A 19,665-nucleotide genomic window follows, 5' to 3' on the forward strand; every position below is an offset into this window, starting at 1 on the left:
GCATCATTAATGAGAAAAATTCCATTATAATTGATTCTCAGTTATTTTCACAAGGTGTATCTATAGTCAGGTTTGATTTCATATCAACTTCTGTTTATAAAGAACACCTTTCTTGTTAATGGTAAGTTAATGATTGCTCAATTTTTATGGATGTAAGAATGAAATATGCATATTTTCATGAATACTAGAGTTTTAGGTAAGTTTGCATACAATTAGTATTCTTGAGTTTATCACCTATTTTATAATGTGGAATGACTGCTAACAGAAACCTAACAGCCTTATATTTAGAAGGCCTCTTATTGGGGGTCAGAATGTGAGGTGACAGCCTTCAGAGTTCTGCTGACAAACCTTGGGATCACTTGAAAAGATCACGCTGTAGTTATTCCTATAGTTGTGGATGCTAGTAAAGTTATCTTCTTCTCAAAAACACTATAAAGGCTTTACAACAGACTCTTTATAGTTTCTTTCCCTAAATACGGACAATGATGGGGAGCCAGGACTAAAATTTTCTCCATGTTCCTGGAGTATTTTAAAAAATATTTTTCATTTTTCCTAAACCAGAGACATGGGTTATGACAAGAGGCTGAATCTCTAGAATACACCAAGTTATTTATTGTGGCTTTGTTTCTCTCTCTCTCTTTTTTTTAACCACATAAGCAGCTAGAAGCGTTTTATTTATGTATTTATTTTATTTTATTTTATTTCTTTTCCTTTCTTTTTTATTTTTTAAAATTTACATCCAAATTAGTTAGCATATAGTGCAACAATGATTTCAGGAGTAGATTCCTTAGTGCTCTTGCCCATTTAGCCCATCCCCGCTCCCAAAACCCCTCCAGTAACCCTCAGTTTGTTCTTCGTATTTATGAGTCTCTTCTGTTTTGTTCCCCTCCCTGTTTTTATATGATTTATATTTCCCTTCCCTTATGTTCATCTGTTTTGTCTCTTAAAGTCCTCATATGAGTGAAGTCATATGGTTTTTGTCTTTCTCTGACTAATTTCACTTAGCATAATACCCTCCAGTTCCATCCATGTGTTTGCTAATGGCAAGATTTCATTCTTTTTGATTGCCGAGTAATACTCCCTGTATGTATGTGTGTGTGTGTGTGTGTATCTATATCTATATATCTATATATCTATATATCTATATATCTATATATCTATATATCTATATATCTATATATCTATATCTATATCTATATCTATATCTATATCTATATCTATATCTATATCTATATCTATATATCTATCTATATCTATATCTATATCTTTATCTATTCATCCATCAATGGACATTTGGGCTCTTTCATACTTTGGCTATTGTTGATAGTCCTGCTATAAATATGGGGGTGCATGTGTCCCTTTGAAACAGCACACCCGTATCCTGTGGATAAATGCCTAGTAGTGCAATTGCTGGGTCGTAGGGTAGTTCTATTTTTAATCGTTTGAGGAACCTCCATGCTGTTTTCCAGAGTGGCTGCACCAGCTTGGATTCCCACCAACAATGCAAAAGAGATCCTCTTTCTCCACATCCTCGCCAATATCTGTTGTTGCCTGAGTTGTTAATGTTAGCCATTCTGACAGGTGTGAGGTGGTATCTCATGGTAGTTTTGATTTGTGTTTCCCTGATGATGAGTGATGTTGAGCATTTTTTCATGTGTCGGTTGGCCATCTGGATGTCTTTTTTTGGAGAAGTGTCTATTCATGTCTTTTGCCCATTTCTTCACTGGATTATTTGTGTTTTGGGTGTTGAGTTTGGTAAGTTCTTTATAGATTTTGGATACTAACCCTTTATCTGATATGTTGTTTGCAAATATCTTCTCCCATTCTGTCGGTTTTGTTTTAGTTTTGCTGATTGTTTCCTTCGCTGTGCAGAAGCTTTTTATTTTGATGAGGTCCCAGTAGTTCATTTTTGCTTTTGTTTCCCTTGCCTCTGGAGACGTGTTGAGTAAGAAGTTGCTGCGGCCAAGATCAAAGAGGTTTTTGCCTGCTTTCTCCTTGAGGATTTTGATGGTTTCCTGTCTTACATTGAGGTCTTTCATCCATTTTGAGTTTCTTTTTGTGTATGGTGTAAGAAAGTGGTCCAGGTTCATCGTTCTGCATGTGTCTGTCCAGCTTTCCCAGCACCACTTGCTGAAGAGACTGTCTTTATTCCACTGGATATTCTTTCCTGCTTTGTCAAAGAATAGTTGGCCATATGGTTGTGGGTCCATTTCTGGTTTCTCTATTCTGTTCCATTGATCTGAGTGTCTGTTCTTGTGCCAGTACCATACTGTCATGATGATTTCAGCTTTGTAGTATAGCTTGAAGTCTGGGATTGTGATGCATCCTGCTTTGGTTTTCTTTTTCAAGATTGCTTTGGCTATTTGGGGTCTTTTCTGGTTCCATACAAATTTTAGGATTATTTGTTCTAGCTCTGTGAAGAATGCTGGTGTTATTTTGATAGGGATTGCATTGAATATGTAGATTGCTTTGGGTAGTATCAGCATTTTAACAATATTTGTTTTTCCTATCCAGGAGCATGGAATCTTTTTCCATGTTTTTGTGTCTTCTTCAGTTTCTTTCATAAGCTTTCTATGGTTTTCAGTGTATAGATTTTTCACCTCTTTGGTTAGATTTATTCCTAGGTATTTTATGTGTTTTTTTTGTGCAATTGTAAATGGGACCGATTCCTTGATTTCTCTTTCACTTCATTGACAATAACCATATGATCCTCTCAATAGATGCAGAGAAAGCATTTGACAAAATACAGCATCCTTTCTTGATAAAAACCGTTAAGAAAGTAGGTATAGAAGGATCGTATCTCGAGGTCATAAAAGCCATATATAAACGACCTAATGCTAATATCATCCTCAATGGGGAAAAACTGAGAGCTTTCCCCCTAAGGTCAGGAACAAAACAAGGATGTCCACTCTCACCACTGTTATTCAGTGTAGTATTGGAAGTCTTAGCCTCTGCAATCAGACAACACAAAGAAATAAGAGGTATCCAAATCAGCCAGGAGGAGGTCAAACTTTCACTCTTTGCAGATGACGTGATAACTCTGTATGGAAAACCCAAAAGATTCCACCAAGAAACTGCTAGAATTGATTCATGAATTCAGCAAAGTTGCAGGATATACAATCAACACACAGAAATCGGTTGCATTCCTATATACCATCATTTGTTTTTTGAGATGAGTTATATTCATTTTTGTTTCCTCTCTTATAAACTGATGCTTGAAATTCAAACTTATTTGGTTCAGGAGATATTTTACATGTTTCATTTCAGGGGCAGATAGTTTCATGATTCAAAAAGGGATGTTTTAACAGAGTTAACTAAAGTGATAGTTTTGAAATTTAATGATATATTAATATGTAAATGAAAAATTCCAACAAAATTAAATAAATGGTAACAATTATTTTATCTTTTGATATAGAGAGAAGCAATGGACTAGTTGCTTAAATATTCATATGTTATACATGTACTTATTTAAATGTTTAAGTAAATATTTAAGAAAAAGTTCACAGTTCACATTTTAGCCTTATTTTGCCAGTAATTATTGTGCAGTGCTTTAGTTAGTCTGAAGGTATCACAAAGGCAAAAAAAATTTTTCAGTGATCCTTTTCTCTCACAGAGAAGAAAATAATGATACTGTTTCTTCCTCCTTTGGTGAACTATGAGGGGGAAGTTTGAAGGAAATTGCTAGGTGGGAGTTTCAGATAAACCACCACCTCAGAACATATAAAGAAGGGATGATGGAAAATTAGAAAAATCTTCAGAAGAGATTTAAAATTGACAGTATGATTTTGACTGATAGGAATGTAAATAACATGATCAAAAAGTTGACTTTTATATAGCAAAATTCATTTAACACTCAGCAAATATATTGAGTACACATATAAAAATATGTGTATATGGCATTGTGTTAGGTTCTGAAAGCACAATGAAAATGAACAAAATAGGCACAGTTCCTGCCTTCACAATTTTAGAGCCAAACAAAACTATTACTAGCAGCTTTGGAGGGACAGATAGCAAGAAACATGCCCTCAGATCAACTCTTGATGAAGCTTCTAGTTCTATGTTATTAATGATACATTCCATCTGGCTCTTGGTGGCTTCCTGTCTAATTCAGTCTATTTTTGCGCATTATTCCTGCAAAGCACTAAGATAAGCTATTTCTACTTTGCTCAAGGAGGGTATACACTTCCAAAATGTAAATTTGCCAAATTTGTAATTATAGGTTTTTAAAAGTTATCTGTTTTCCTCCTTTAAATATCTGTGTTCTGTGTCCTATGGCATAGAACCAGTTATTTGATCTCTAAGGTCCATTTGAAAGATAGAGACCCTTAAAAAGGCAATCCTCATACATCGTAATAAGTCTATGGTAAAAAGAATAGAGTGCACTAAGTCTTTATTAAGTCACTTAATAAAGACTTGGGTGAGGACCAAGTTTCAAATGAGATGAGACCTGAGGGAAGGAGGACAAGATCTCAAAAGGAAGGCAAAGGAAAGCTTAGTTCATTTTAAGGGTTGTTTATTTTTCTTAAGGTCCAGCTGCATATTTTTATTGAAAAGTAGTGACTCAGAGATTTAAAAGCCAATAACTTGTGTCATAATTGAGTCTGGTTAAGGAAATAAAGAGGAATTATGGTATGCCAGAGTATTCATATCATCCATAGCAAATCAGAAGCATGCATTTTCAAATTAACAAATGTGTTCTTCCTTTTGGAGCATGGTTATTCGGGAATTTCTGTTTCCCAGCATAGATGCCAGATGGCAGTAGCCACAGATTGCCAGCCTCTGCATGCTGATAGTTGTCAACTTTGGATGCTAATGGAGTGTTAGAAGCAACTACTGCTGAGTAATTTTTAATTCCATGTATATTAGTGAACATCCATTATATTCTAGTGAACATTCATTATATTCTAGGCACTGGGCAAACAATTATAAGTAAGCAAATACTGATTAATCTCTCTTTGGTGGAGCTTGAGGTTTAATGTGGCCTTAAGAAACTGTGTGAGGACAAACTTTATTCTCCCTTAAACCAATTCTGAATTTTCATAGAATCTTGGATGCCATAATTGGAATTCATTGGGGGAGGGAGATGATAGGCATAGAGAAAATTAGTAGGTAGATCAGAGTACCTTCTTTCTCAGACACAAGGTGATGGGAAGAAGAAAGTGGGTGGTTATTTCATTTACAATACTTCCCTCTGTGTCACTATACATCACTCACACTAGGGATCTAATCTGGCAGTTTTTGCAGTCCTATTTAATTAAAGGTCATGCCTTAGAATAGAAGACTTTGCACATCACGGTGCTTTCAATGGTGTGAAATATTTTCCAGCTATTTATGTAGATTGATATATGAATGGAGCTTCCATTTCGGTTCAGTATTTCTATTTATCACTGAAAGTTTTGTTTCATTTTGTTTTTCCATGGTTTGCGTTAGAAAATAGATTTTAACCTGAAAGCAAGTTTAAATATCTATAGGTCATTTGTGCAAGTTAGGTCGTTGACTGAACATGTTCATTACAAGCATTTTTTTCTTCTTATTATGCTAAAAGACTTTTTATTACTGAAAGAACTCTAGAGAACAATACAAATATGTGCTCAAATGAAAAGATAATTCATTTGACTTTTGTCTTGACCACCAGAAGGATGGATTTGCCATCAGCTCAGATTGGGAAATGTTAGGGAAGGAACTTAGAAAGTTTGGTTTGGTTATGCTGAGTTGGAGATGTCCACTAGCAATCCAAGTAGAAAAGTTGAATAGGTGGTTAAAGGTATGAGTTTGGAAGAGAAGCCTAGGCTGGATATATAAATTTGACAGTCTTGGGCATATAGATGTATTACACATTAAAAAAAATTTTTTTAATGTTTATTTATTTTTGAGAGTGAGACAGAGTGCAAATGGGGGAGGGGCAGAGAGAGAGTGAGACCTAGAATCCGAAGCAGGCTCCATGCTCTGAGCTGTCAGCACAGAGCTGTCAGCACAGAGCCTGATGCGGGGCTCCAACCCATGAACTGTGAGATCATGACCTGAGCCAAAGTTGGACGGTTAACCTACTGAGCCACCCAGGTGCCCCTGGATTACACTTTGAGTATAGTTACAAAAGAGATGATTTTGTAAATATTTAGTTTTGAGAGAGAGAGAGACAGTGTGAGTAGGGGAAGGACTGAGAGAGAGGGGGGCACAGAATCTGAAGCAGGCTCCATGCTCTGAGCTGTTTGCACAGAGCCCAATGCAGGACTCAAACTCAAGGACTGCGAGATCATGACTTCAGCTGAAGTCAGACGCTTAAATGACTGAGCCACCCAGATGCCCCAAAGAGATGATTTTTGAGAATAGAAGAGAAGGAACCAGCCAAGGATACTCAGAAGGGGTAAACTGTAAGGTAGGAAGAAAACAAAGGGAAGAGTGCGTTGGAAGTCAAGTGAAGAAAGTGGTTCAGGATGAAGAAGTGATCAGCTATGCCAAATGCTAATAGGGTACCTAAGATGAGGACTGATATCTGACTTTTTATTTTGCCATATATACATCACTGGTGACCTTGCTAATTGCAGATTTGGTGACGAGGTGAAATAGGCTTAAGAAAGAACAAGAAGTGAGAATTGGAGTCAGTGATTTCAGGTTTATTGTTAGTAAGTGTTATGGACTGAGTTGTGTCCTGCAAAATTCATTTCAAAACCCTAACCTAGCACGGTACTTATATTTGGAAATAATTTAACAGGGTAATTAAGTTAAAATGAGGCCATCAGAGTGGGCTCTTATCCAGTCTGAATGTGTCTTTGTAAGAAAGGAAACTTGAACACACCAAGGATGCTTGAACACAGAGGAAAGACCTTGTGAGGACACAGTCAGCAGGTGTCACCTACTCTCCAAGGAGAAAGGCCTCAGGAGAAGTCAACCCTGCCAGCACCTTGATCTTGGACTTCCAGACTCCAGAACTGTGAGAAAATAAGTTTCCATTGTTTAAGCCACCCATTCTGTGGTACTTTGTTATGATAGCCCTAGGAAACTAATACAGCAAGTCTCAGTATCGCTTTCTTCTTCTCAATACCAATCGGAACCATGACCAAGAGGGCCAAGTGTATTCACCATCTTCGTCTGCTGTAAGGGATTTTTCTTAGCTCATGCACTGAAGATGTTGCCTTTCAGGAATTCTGTTTTTGTTGTTTTTTTTTTAATGGGGATTTCTATGGAGTTCTCTGTGGGAGGATTTCTTTGGGGGGATTCCTGTGGAGCTCTTTGTGGGGATTTCGTTAACAAGTTTCCTTCCTGCTTGTCAAAATATAAATTCTATACCATCAAAAATTGACAGCTGGCACCAGGGTGAACAGCAGCTTTACTGCTAGCTTACTTCACTGGATTCTTATTTTCTTGTCTTTTCTGTCTTGTAAGGATTTACCTTACTTTCTTACTAGTTAAGCCATACATGTGAAAAAGTGGTGTGGTATGGTGGGGTGGTGTGTGTGTGTGTGTGTGTGTGTGTGTGTGTGTGTGTGATACGTGTGTCTGTGTGCCTGTGTGTGTATAGGGACATCTCTTCTACCACATGGTCAGAAGCAAAATCCTCAATTACTTTGAAATTTTTCTTGTGATAAAGCAATTTTTTTTTTTTTTTTTTTTTTAAATTTTAATGTTTATTTATTTTTGAGACAGAGAGAGACAGAGCATGAATGGGGGAGGGTCAGAGAGAGGGAGACACAGAATCTGAAACAGGCTCCAGGCTCTGAGCTGTCAGCACAGAGCCCGACGCGGGGCTCGAACTCATGGACCGCGAGATCATGACCTGAGCCGAAGTTGGCCGCTTAACCGACTAAGCCACCCAGGCGCCCCGTGATAAAGCAATTTGATGTTATTGATATATTGGCAATTTAATCGCAATCAGTTGCTTGCTTTTTGATCAAGTTGAAGAACCATTAACCATTAACCATTAACCATTCAGTATCTCTGGTTTTAATTCTGTAGGAGCAGATTTTGATAGGGAGTTTGGGTAGTGGGCTGCCCTGAGAAAGGTGTGACCTCAGGTAAGGCGGCTCACTGTACCCGTGACAAACCCTGATGCAGCTGACAGCTGGAAATTATTGGCAGTTATTGAAGGAGGGCAAACGGGTGCTATGTTTCCATGTTTACCATATCCAATTATATGCTAGTTAACATGATACAGTCTTAGGGAATAATATTTACTTATTAAAGTAGTTGAAACTGAAATTGTTAAGCATTTCTTGGCATGTGTAAATAAATTTTGTCCAAAAAATTCCTAAAATGTCTGTCAGCTATAGTAGTATATTTTATAATCTGTTTCAGCATACTATATAATCAGAAAAAAAACAATTTAAGAAATAAAAAAGAAAATTTGGGGTGAGGGTGGATAAGAGGTACAAACTTCCAGCTACAAAATAAATAAGTCATGTATGTAATATAACCATGGTGACTATTGTTAATAATACTGTATAACATATTTATTATAGCATAGTTGCATATTGATATATAGCATATTTGAAATTTACTAAGAGAGTAGATCTTAAAAGTTCTCCTCACAAGAAAAAAGCTTGTAATTATGTGTGATGACGGATGTCATCATCCATCCATCCATTTATTGTGATGATTATTTCACAGTATATACAGATATCAAATCATTATGCTGTACACCTGAAGGTAACATAATATTATATGTCAGTTATATCTCAATAAAAATGGCAGAAAAGGTAAAGTTGATTCATATAATTTTTTCTTTTTCGGTTAAGCTCATATGTAATCAGGATTAAGTGTGTGGGCTAGAGGTAGACTGCCTTGTTTCACACCTAGGCCCACCAGGTATTATTTGTGTGACTTTGGGCAAATGCCTCTGTCTCCTAATTGTAAAATGGAGACATTAATAGTGCCTGTTAAAGGTTTGTCTTGAAAAATTAAGCGTGGTAATACATCTTTGTGCTCAGTATAGTGTCTGGGCATTTTCAATAAGTGGTTGCTCCTGATAACTTTATTGTCCGTGTTTATTAATACACTTCTTGGCTTCTATTTAAGTTCTTTTGATTATGTCTTCTTTTCTGTCTTTGTGTTTTCATATATTGCTGTTACCTGATGCTTTAGCCATTTTAACTTCTTTGAAGACCCTGAATATACTATATTTTTTCTCACACAGTTTTTCCCTTTGAACCTGCTGTTTCTTACATCAGAAAAATCTTTCCACGTGTCTCTCTTCTCATCCAAGCTTGCTAATCTTATTCTCTCTGGCCCCCTACTAAATCCCCCCTGGGCTAAAGATTTGACTCATACGCTTATTTGGTAGACTCTGGGGATTTCTTCTCATGTTGTACCCTTGAGTCCCTCTCACATCTGTTTTTTTTTAAATAAATATAAGATATTTAGGAATTTCTTGTGTCCCCAGAGGTTCAGAATTAGTTTAGTTGTAATTCTTAGTTTGTGGCACGCTGTCATTTCATTCACTTATTCCTTAATCTATTAATAACTTATTAATAATGTATATACACCTATCAGCACTCAAAGAACTAATACTGTATTAATAACTTACAGCAACTCTGGATTCCTCCACTTTCTTCCCTGCCTTTCTCCCAGGAGTCGTTACAGTCGTTATTTTGGCTTTTCATTTATTTGCTTTTATTTATTTTATTTATGTATTTTAATTTTTTTAATGTTTATTTTTGAGAGAGAGACACAGAGTATGAGTGGGGGAGGGACAGAGAGAGAGGGAGACACAGAATCTGAAGCAGGCTCCAGGCTCTGAGCTGTCAGCACAGAGCCCGACGCGGGGCTCGAACTCACAAAATGTGAGATCATGACCTAAGCCGAAGTCAGATGCTTAACCAACTGAACCACCCAGGGGCTCCTACTTGCTTTTAAAAAATATAGTTTAACAGATTATGTGTATCCCTCAACAAATTATTGTTTGGTTTTAGATATTTTTGAACTTAAAAGTGGCTAGCCTGCTGCATGTAGTGTAGTCTTTTTAAACTTGCTTCTTACCTTCTGCATTCTGTTACTAAGATCCATTCTTATTGTGTCATATAGCCATATTTCATTAACTTTTACTGCTGTATTTAATTGCATAAATGTGCCACAATTTACCCATTTCCTTGTAAGTGGATATTTGATTACCTCTGGTTTTTCTCTGTGCTCTCATGAAAAGTGCATTTTTTTTGACCCTTTTTGTATATGCATCTTAGTGCATGTGTATAAATTTCTCTATGGCATTTGTCTAAGAGTGGAATGACTGAACTGCCAATATATGAATATTCAGTTTTATTAGATAATGCCAAATTGTTTACCAAAGTGATCTCACCAACTTATGCTTCACCAACAATTAAAAAATGCTTTGATTCACGTTCTCTTCAACATTTGACATTATTATGTGTCATTCTTGATTTTTTCAAATGGATATAAAATGTTATCTCACTGTAGTCTTATTTGCATTTTCTTGAGTATTGATGAGGTTGAAATTTCATCCTCAGTTTATTAACCAGTATAGCTCCTTTTCTCTAAAATGCCATTTCATATCTTCTGGCTACACGTTTGTCATTTTCTTATGATGTGTTAAGGACTCTTCATATATTCTTGATTTTTAACCTTTATTGGTTTTGTATCAAAATATCTTCTCCTAGCTGTGAATTTGTTTTTCACTCTCTTTATTTAAAAAAAATTTTTTTTACATGTATGTATTTTTTGAGAGACAGAGAGAGACAGAGCACAAGTTGGGGAGGGGCAGAGAGAGAAGGAGACACAGAATCCGAAGCAGGCTCTAGGCTCTGAGCTGTCAGCACAGAGCCCGACGCAGGGCTCGAACTCACAAACCGTGAGATCATGACCTGAGCCAAAGTCGGACGCTTAACCAACTGAGCCACCCAGGCGCCCCTGTTTTTCACTGTCTTTAAAATTAAAATTTACAAATGTCCTAAGCCCATCCTTGAAGCTATTTAGTGATTTACACTCTTACTTTTCCAGGCAAATATTTTATACATAGTTTATGATACTGTGTTTTTGTATCTTAAGTACTTTGACTATTCAGAAGTCAAAAAAGTATTCACCATTATTTTTTTCATAAGAATTTAAAAGTTTCCTTAACCTGTTTGGATGTAATTTAATTCATAAGTTGTGAGATAGGGGTCCAAGGTAATTATTTTTCCTATTTACTTATTTAAAAAGTCCATTTATTGAATCCTTTCTTTGTATTCCTTATTGATCTGTCATACTACTTTTATTATATATTAATATTGCATATACACAATGAATCAATTTCTTGACTCTGTTTCATTTCACTAATCAATTTGTCTCTCTCTGTGCTACTTTTATAATGTCTTAATTATTGTAGTATCATAATAAGTCTAGACACCAGATAGGGCAAATATTTACTCTTTATTCTTATTTAGTTTGATCTTTTACTTCTGTAGAATCAGTTTATCAAACTCCACAAAATTCCCTATGTGATTTTGATTGGGATTTTATAGAATCTGTGGTATTTTATAATAAAAATACCAAATTGTTTTCCAAAGTGATAGCACTTTAAATTATACTGATAATTAATAAGAAATTCTTAATAATTTGAAGAGGAGCTATTAAAATGTAATTTTCAATAGGTTGAAAGCTATGTCCCTCATACAAATATAAAATGAAAATATCAAATATTATACTCAACTCATTAATTAAGAAGTGAAACAGTAATACTTGAAAACTGGCCCACAGGACATTTAAGAAGCTAGGTATTACTAGGCAATAAGATTGCTCAGTTAGTACCCCTCTTCCAAAAGCCCTACAGGATCATCAATGTTAACCTATGGAGTTACCTCTTATACTGGGTGGCAATTCTTTGCATATCTATTACACAAAACTCGACACGCTAATGTGCTCCTTCACAGGTGTCAAATTGCACAGAAAATAGAAAGTCGAGTCTAGCATTTTACTGAAAGAACATCCAATAAACTCTTTTGCCTATTTCTAAATTTTGGATAATTTTTCTGACAAAAGTGAGAGCAACTTCTTTTCTGGTATAATATTTTCGTATTTTGACTGTATCGTTTATTATATCTACCTTCTCAGACAGTTTGGGGAAAATGCATTGGTAAAGTTCCATGGGAGAACTTGATTTGACTATTAAAATGCTAAGATGATAACTAGATTTTCAGATTACTGGTGTATTCTCTGCCCTATATAGACATTTAAAAATAATTTGACATTTAACTTTCACATTATTTAGTGAAAATACAGAAAATGTATTTATTACTTATTTATATTAGATAATATAGATGATTTTTTCTTTAATGTTTTTTAAAATAGTAAACAAAGAAAACCTGAAGATCCATTTATGTATGTAAGGAATTAGTGAAAAAATAGTGTGTTGTTAACATAGAGGAATATATAGACTTACTTTGTAATAATTAAAAATGATGATCTAGGCCTGCATCTTTTAAGTTTAAGTAAAAATAATTAAGTTATAGAGCAGCAGGTGTGGTTTGATTCCCTTTATACTGTTTAAATTGAACTGTCACTAGATATTTATTAATGCAGCGAAACTAAACTTGTTTAAGCTCCCTGAAGTGAGTAAGCATTAAAAGTGTTTCACAAGATGATGTTAGAAGTCAGGTATTTATTAGCTTTTTGAATCAGGGCTCAAGTGGTGTTAGGGGGATCTTTCAAAGAGAAAGGATTTGCAATGGTCAACTTTCATGATAAATCATTTGGAACTGGAGGACATGGCAAAGTGAGGGTTTTGAAGTCTTAATAATGAGTACAAAGACAATGCACATCTTAATGAGTAGTTGTTGCAGATAAGTGATGTGTTTGCCTAGGTGAACAGACTATTGTCTCCAATAAATTGATCTTTAGGAATTTTCTGAAGTAAACAGTGAAGTTATTTATTGCCTTATATCCTTATTTTTCTTAAGGAAATGTTTCTTGGAGGAATCAACTACATCAAACTGACATAAGTTTACCAACACACCAGAAAAAAGTTATCAGTTGTGATTATTCAGTTTTGTAGGCTCATATATGAAGTATCCTCTTTAATTTTCATAACAGTTCTGTTAACAGAAGTAATAACTGCATTGTACAGTAAATAAAAGTTAGCAAATTTGATAATCAAGTACATATAATCTGATTCCAAAGTCCATGCTGTTCTCTCACTTAATCCTTATACTGCAGTGTGAAATAAACAAACAAATGAACATACAAACTGCTGTGGGAAAAGAGTCAATTTCCCTAGAAAACCCATTTAGTTTTACTGTTAAAATTTATGGAGTGAAATTCCATTTGCAACTATTTTCCCTTTTTCCTCCAAATTGTGTGACCTTATCTTTAAATATATCTAACCCAATATGATGTACCTATTTCAAGTCATATATGTTACTTTTACCTGAGTTATGAGTGCTAAGTACTAGAATATTCTAAAGAAATATATGTGTCCTAGTGAGCTGTGCCCATTAGTGAAATATAACTTATGAGTGCCAAATGGAAGAGCTGCTTGGAGGGTGGATTTAAAGTCTTATGTCATGGGTGCAAATAATTATATAAAATTAAAAGGCACTTCTTTCACTATACATGAGTGTCTTCTTGTAATTTCTGGATTCATACTAACAACTAGTATCTGTTTAACATGACTTGACTCTTGAGATCCAATGGGTCCCTCTTTGAAAACACGCATTTTTTTCCCTCACCAAACTGGGTTTTGCTATTTAACCCTGCCATTCTTAGCCATCCTGGGCTGCATGAGCACTGTTATATTTTTCATCAAGGTTTTTAAATGACTGGGTTCACTATTCCAATCTGAGTTAGAGATTAGGTGGTATCTTATATCCTCTTCTTACAAGTATAGAGATAAAGAAAAGAGGATTTGCATGTTGTAGCTGTTATGAGTTTTGATTGGGAGGCTGTTAGGTTTGTGGTGGGGCTGTGCTGCCTTAGTCATGTTATGTAAGCTTATAACCCTTTCTGGGGCTAATAGCTTTGTATATACTTCCAGAATGTATGTGTACATGTATACATGCATATATATATGTATATACATGTGTAAATATATATGTTTATGCATGTATATGTATACATGCGCGCGCGCGTGTGTGTGTGTAATGGGAAGAAGTAGAGTTGAGGTGAGAGAAAAGAAATGGACATGATCTTAAAGCATCTGATCTGTTTTTTGAGGTGGTGGTGGAAAAGATTTATAATACATAACAAACACAGTTTACTGTAAGTCTAAATGCTATATATTTTTGCTACTTTTTATTACACACTTAGAATAAAAATGAATAAATGTTGTTTGCAATTTTTTCTCTTCTCTTTCTCTTTCTCTTTCTCCTCTCCTCTCCTCTCCTCTCCTCTCCTCTCCTCTCCTCTCCTCTCCTCTCCTCTCCTCTCCTCTCTTCCCCTCCACTTTCCTCCTTCTCCCTCCACTCCCCTCCCCTTCCCTCTCCTCTTTTCTTTCTTCTTCTTTTCTCTTTTCTTTTCTTTTTTTTAATGGCTTGAACTAGGCCTGCACCCAGCTTATGCAGTTGGGCAGGGCTATGAAAAGGCAAAATCTCCTTGCAACTTAAGGTTGAAAAAATGTACCTTTACACTTATCCTAGCTTTCTTTATTTTTTGCTTCCCATGCAAAATTAAGTTAAATGGGCTTGCCTACCTTTAATTATTTTAAATAAAATGAGGAAGTCCAGACAGTAGGTCCTGAAAATGAACACTGCACATGAACACATGAGTTTTCTAACTGAAGAGAGACTTGAATACAAAAGTACTCTTGGGTGGACTGTAATGTGTTTTACCATGGAAACCACAAGCTTGTGTATTTCCAGCTACCTGCAAGCCTTGATTACCAGGGAGTGACAAGAACATAAATGCAACTATTGAACAGCTATCAGCATTATGTATAATGAAAGAAAATTGATAAGTGATTAGCACCCCAGATTCTTCCCTCATTACCAATACATCACTACATATATACATTCAAACACGCACATACACATATCCGTGTGCATATATGTGTGCGTATGTGTTGTGAGTATGTATCTATACTACCTGGGTTATCTTTCCAAAAATGATGTTGTTTTAAATTTCATTTTAAAAATCAGAGAACATCTGGGCACCTGGGTGGCTCAGTCGGTTAAGCGTCCAACTTTGGCTCAGGTCATGATCTCACAGTTCATGAGTTTGAGCTCTGCACAGGGCTCTGTGCTGAGAGCTTGGAGCCTGGAGCCTGCTTTCGATTCTGTGTTTCCCTCTCTCTCTGCCACTCCCCTGCTCGTGCTCTGTCTCTCTCTCTTTCAAACATAATAAATAAATGTTAAAAATTTTTTTTTAAAATAAGAGAATCCTATTGAAAGTCATCAGAATTAATCTCTGAGTTCTCATAAGATGTTACTGACTTAAGGTGAGAAACTTAGGCTTGAGTAATTATGAAAAGAATTGGATAGGCAAAAAGAGAGGTTGGAAAATTTAGGAGGGACTTAAGAGTATTTAAAGTGAACTTGATTTTGTGCATGTAGTAAAGGTTGGAAGCTGGGTAGAAACCCGTTGGAAGCACTTAAGCAAGAACTGGTGAAGTTATTTTTTTAAGATGAAGAATTGATGGTAGGCTTATTCATTCATTTATTTATTTTTTTTATAAGGCTCCCTTTGAATGGTTGCTGTATTAAATAAATTAGTTACCAGAAGTTAGGAGTGAATATTTGGAAATAGATACCTGGGTTAGAGTCAATATTCAAAGGGCACAACTAAACAAATACTTGTCTTTATCCCTTGGTAGGTCTGGTGTTTGCAATGCTCTTTTGTAATATTTCACAAATGACCCAGAACTCTCCTAATAATGAAGAGTCTACTGGTGAGGAAGCAGGAGGCAAGAAGAAGTAATGGAAAGAACAGTGTCCCAATTCTGCCCCAGTACTAGCTATGAATTTGGGCAATTCACTAAAATTCTTTGAATTAAAGTATCTTTTTCTATAAAATAAAATTGATGACTGCCTTAACCAAGCCATATCAACATTTTAAAAATTAAGTATGATAGTGTATTTTTTCCAAAATATTCATAAAAATCATGGGGAGATAGGGCAAATAAGTAAATCTAAATAATATTGAAACAACAATAGAAACCCACATGGAATTATCTTTAATTATAAGGAAGATCAAGTTGGAATAAGAAGGAGCTTCTAAGGATTGAGCTCACTACAAACCCAGGGTTTGCACCCTCAAATAGTTTAAGGAAGGAAAGGAAAATGCTTTTTATCTCTCCTACTGTACTATCCACAGAGACTCCATAAGGTTTGTACCAAAGATAGAACTGGGGACCAATCTACCCTTTCATTCAGGTCTTCAGTCAGTCATAGTTAATGCCTAAAAGGTCCCAAGTAATAATGTGGCAGGCTAAAGATGCAAGCGTGAACAAAACAATACATTCCTCGCCCTCTTGGAACTTACATTCTAACGGACTTACTTCATAGAACTGAGAAATGCTACTGTCACCATCATAGAAAATGATTGTATTAGTTTACAAGGATTGTCATAACCAAAAACCAGAAACTAGGTGCCTAACAACAAGAGACGTTTATTAACTCTCAGCTATAGAGTAATGAAGTTGAAATCAAGTTGTTGGTAGTGCTATGCTCTCTTCAGTCTCTGAGGGAGAATCCTTGTTGCCTTTTCAGCCTCTGGTATTCCAGGTGTTCCTAAGATTGTGGCCCTAAAACTCCAGTCTCTGTCTCTGTCTTCACATGGCCATTTTTCTTCTATGTCAGTATCCAAATTTTCCTGTAATAAAGACACCAGTGGTATTGGATTAAGGACCCATCCTCCTCCTGTATGATCTCATCTTAATTTAACTAATTATGTCTGCAATGACTCATTCCCACATAAGGTCACATTATGAGATACTAGGGTTAGGACTTCAACATATTATTTTAGGGAACTATAGTTCAGTGCATAACAATGAATTTAGAGAAAATAAGGTGCACATTCACAGTAATGTGTATTTGAAAAGTTGTAATTCTCATAATCATAAACCGCATTTAAGATTAGTAGTGGTGGGGATAAAGTGAGAGAAGCTTGGCAGTAGTATACGGAGAGATTTTACTTTTTCTCCTTAGTCTTTGGAGTCAGAACACCAAGCATGTAATTAGAAGGATGCCCCAATTTAAAAATACAGAAATGATGTCAGGTGAAAAGTTCTTAGACATGGGAATTGCAATGGGAGCTATGTACATTAATTTGACATCCAAATGTAGATTTTCCAAAAAAACAAAAACAAAAACAAAAAACAACCACCAACAAATAAATAGAGAGACTAGCATGTATCCACTGAACCTGCCTGCTGGACCAGAAAGTCCAGGCAGATAGTGCCTTGTTTGAAATGAGTATAGTCATAAAAACTCATGCACGGACTCTGTGACCGATATTGCAGAATCAGAGGGAGGCAGAAAGGAGCAGCACCAAGTAGAAATATAGGAAGAGTTTTCTTTTGGTAGTTCTCTATATCTGCTACAAGTTCTAAAGAGAACATTGGCAAATGTTTAGGTTTTTTTTTTAAGTTTTTATTTATTTATTTAGTTTAAGAGAGAAAGAAGGGAGAGGGACAGATTGAAGGAGAGAGAGTATCCCAAGCAGGCTTTGCACTGTCAGTGCAGAGGCCAATGTAGGCGGGCCTCAAATCCACGAACCGCAAGATCATGATCTGAGCCAAAATCAAGAGTTGCACGCTTAACCAGCTGAGCCACCCAGGTACCCCTGCAAATATTTGACATCCTAAACAGAGCCCAAGACACTATTAGCCCTTGAAAAAAGTGAAATAGTGTTTCTGAAAGAACGGTGTGTGGACAGTCTGGGACAGAATTTTTTTTGTGTGATTAAAGTGGTGAGGCCGACTTCAGAGTTAGTGAAGAGGAATTTTAAGAGTGAAACAAGGAAATTGGTTTTTAACAAGATCCTGCATGATTTTTATACTAAATTCAAGTAACCAGAGTAACACAATGAGAAGAAAAAAAAGTAACAAATTAAAATCAATATAAGGCAAATTGATGATGGTTGCACAAAACGTCTCTATAGTCTTTAAAATTGTTACAGACTATAGAGAAATCTGGAGAGTTTTTCAATTTGTATTTGAAGTTATCAGAATAATCTAAAGATGATAGTACATCAATCTTAGTTATGACTATAGAAGAAAAACTCCTTAAAGTATAAGAAAATGAATCCACCAGTAAATTACCTGAATAATTAATGATTACCAAAATTATTCCAGACTTGAAAAATAATTGCATAATAGGAAAACTGTTGAAATAATTCACCAAATCAATGTCAAAAAAAATCCCAGCAAGGTACTATCAGTTTGATAGAGTCAAGTTAGTTTTTGATAACAATCAATATCCCTCTACTCCTGATATAATTTTTAGTAAAATAGAAATATTTATTGAAATTCCAGGGTCAACAATATAATAATCGCTAAAGCACAAGAGGCCTTTTAAGAACACAAACCGCAGTTGGTATTTTTTCTTCAATAAATGCTAGTCAGTATAATAACAGCTAAATGTAAACAGAAATATTGGAAATTTTTAGATGGCATGATTGTCCGCCCAGAGAACCCAAGCAATAAACCTGAAAAATAATATTACTACATGTAAAGGAATTCAACATGGTAACCATTTACAATACCAAAACCAAAAGTTAAAGGTTGGAACAAAACCGTTTAAAAATAGCAACCAAAATTATAAAATACTCAAATAAATGTCACAAAGAAATATAGGATCTATGCAAATAAAACAATAAAATATTGTTGACCAGTATAAAGCTAATATTATTAAACAATGAAAATGTGTCGATGGGAGAAGATACCACTTAGTAATTGCTTTTCTACTTTATTTTTATTAAGTACAATCATAATTCCACTATTATATTGGCGTAAATGTGACTAAAACCGTGAGGTTCTGGGGAAGTCCAGAAGGAGTGCACTAAGTTGACCTATTTGGATAGAGGTAAATTTGGAAAGATGGGAGGAGAGGGTTTAGAAGGAAGGAAGGAAGGAAGGAAGGAAAGGAGGAAGGGAAGGAGGAAGGGGAGAAGGAAAAAAGGAAAAGCATATTTAAATCTGGAAAGGGAAATACAAAGAGGTTATATAAAATAAATTAAAATCATGAAAAAAATTAGGAAGGATAAACACTAAACTCTGTTAGAGAACTAGATTAATTAAGAGTTTTACTTCATATAATATTATAATGAGAAAGGAATCTGGAAGTCATTTAATGAGAGAATTTGCCTCATGCAAAATTGTCTTTATCTCAGGAAAAAAAAGTCACTGCATTACAAGCTGTTCCAATCTTTGGCACAATTATATATATTGGAGGGCTCTCCACTTCACAATGATGGTCATTTCATAATTGGGTAATCTCATTCCTAATTCTCCTATTTCTCTATGATTAATTATATACAATAGAGGATCATGTATTGAGTCATGTCATGTTAATAGTGGTAACCACTTTAATATTTAAAGACAACCTTTGAGGCGCCTGGGTGGTTCAGTTGATAGAGCATCTGACTTCAGCTCAGGTCATGATCTCAGGGCTTGGGAGTTTTAGCCCTGTGTGGGGATCAGTGCTGATTGCTCAGAGCCTAGAGCCTGCTTTGGATTCTGGTCTCTGTCTCTCTCTGCCCCTCCCCCGCTCGCATTCTGTCTCTCTCTCAAAAGTAAATAAACATTTA

At 35.5% G+C, this 19,665-nt stretch overlaps 1 protein-coding gene and 1 long non-coding RNA gene across 5 annotated transcripts in view; one reads left to right on the forward strand and one right to left on the reverse strand.

Moving 5' to 3' along the window:
- Window positions 1-19,665, forward strand: part of KCNT2 (potassium sodium-activated channel subfamily T member 2) — a 359,890-nt gene that overhangs the window by 81,525 nt on the left and 258,700 nt on the right. The gene's annotated exons all lie outside the window — the stretch shown is intronic.
- LOC122211912 overlaps window positions 16,506-19,665 on the reverse strand; it is a 44,341-nt gene continuing 41,181 nt past the window's right edge. For both annotated transcript variants that reach the window (XR_006198898.1, XR_006198899.1), the window contains one exon: window positions 16,506-16,728. This is a non-coding gene — a long non-coding RNA (uncharacterized LOC122211912). The remainder of the gene's footprint in view (window positions 16,729-19,665) is intronic.

The sequence above is a fragment of the Panthera leo genome, chromosome F3, assembly GCF_018350215.1.
Source record: "Panthera leo isolate Ple1 chromosome F3, P.leo_Ple1_pat1.1, whole genome shotgun sequence".
Lineage (NCBI taxonomy): Eukaryota > Metazoa > Chordata > Mammalia > Carnivora > Felidae > Panthera > Panthera leo.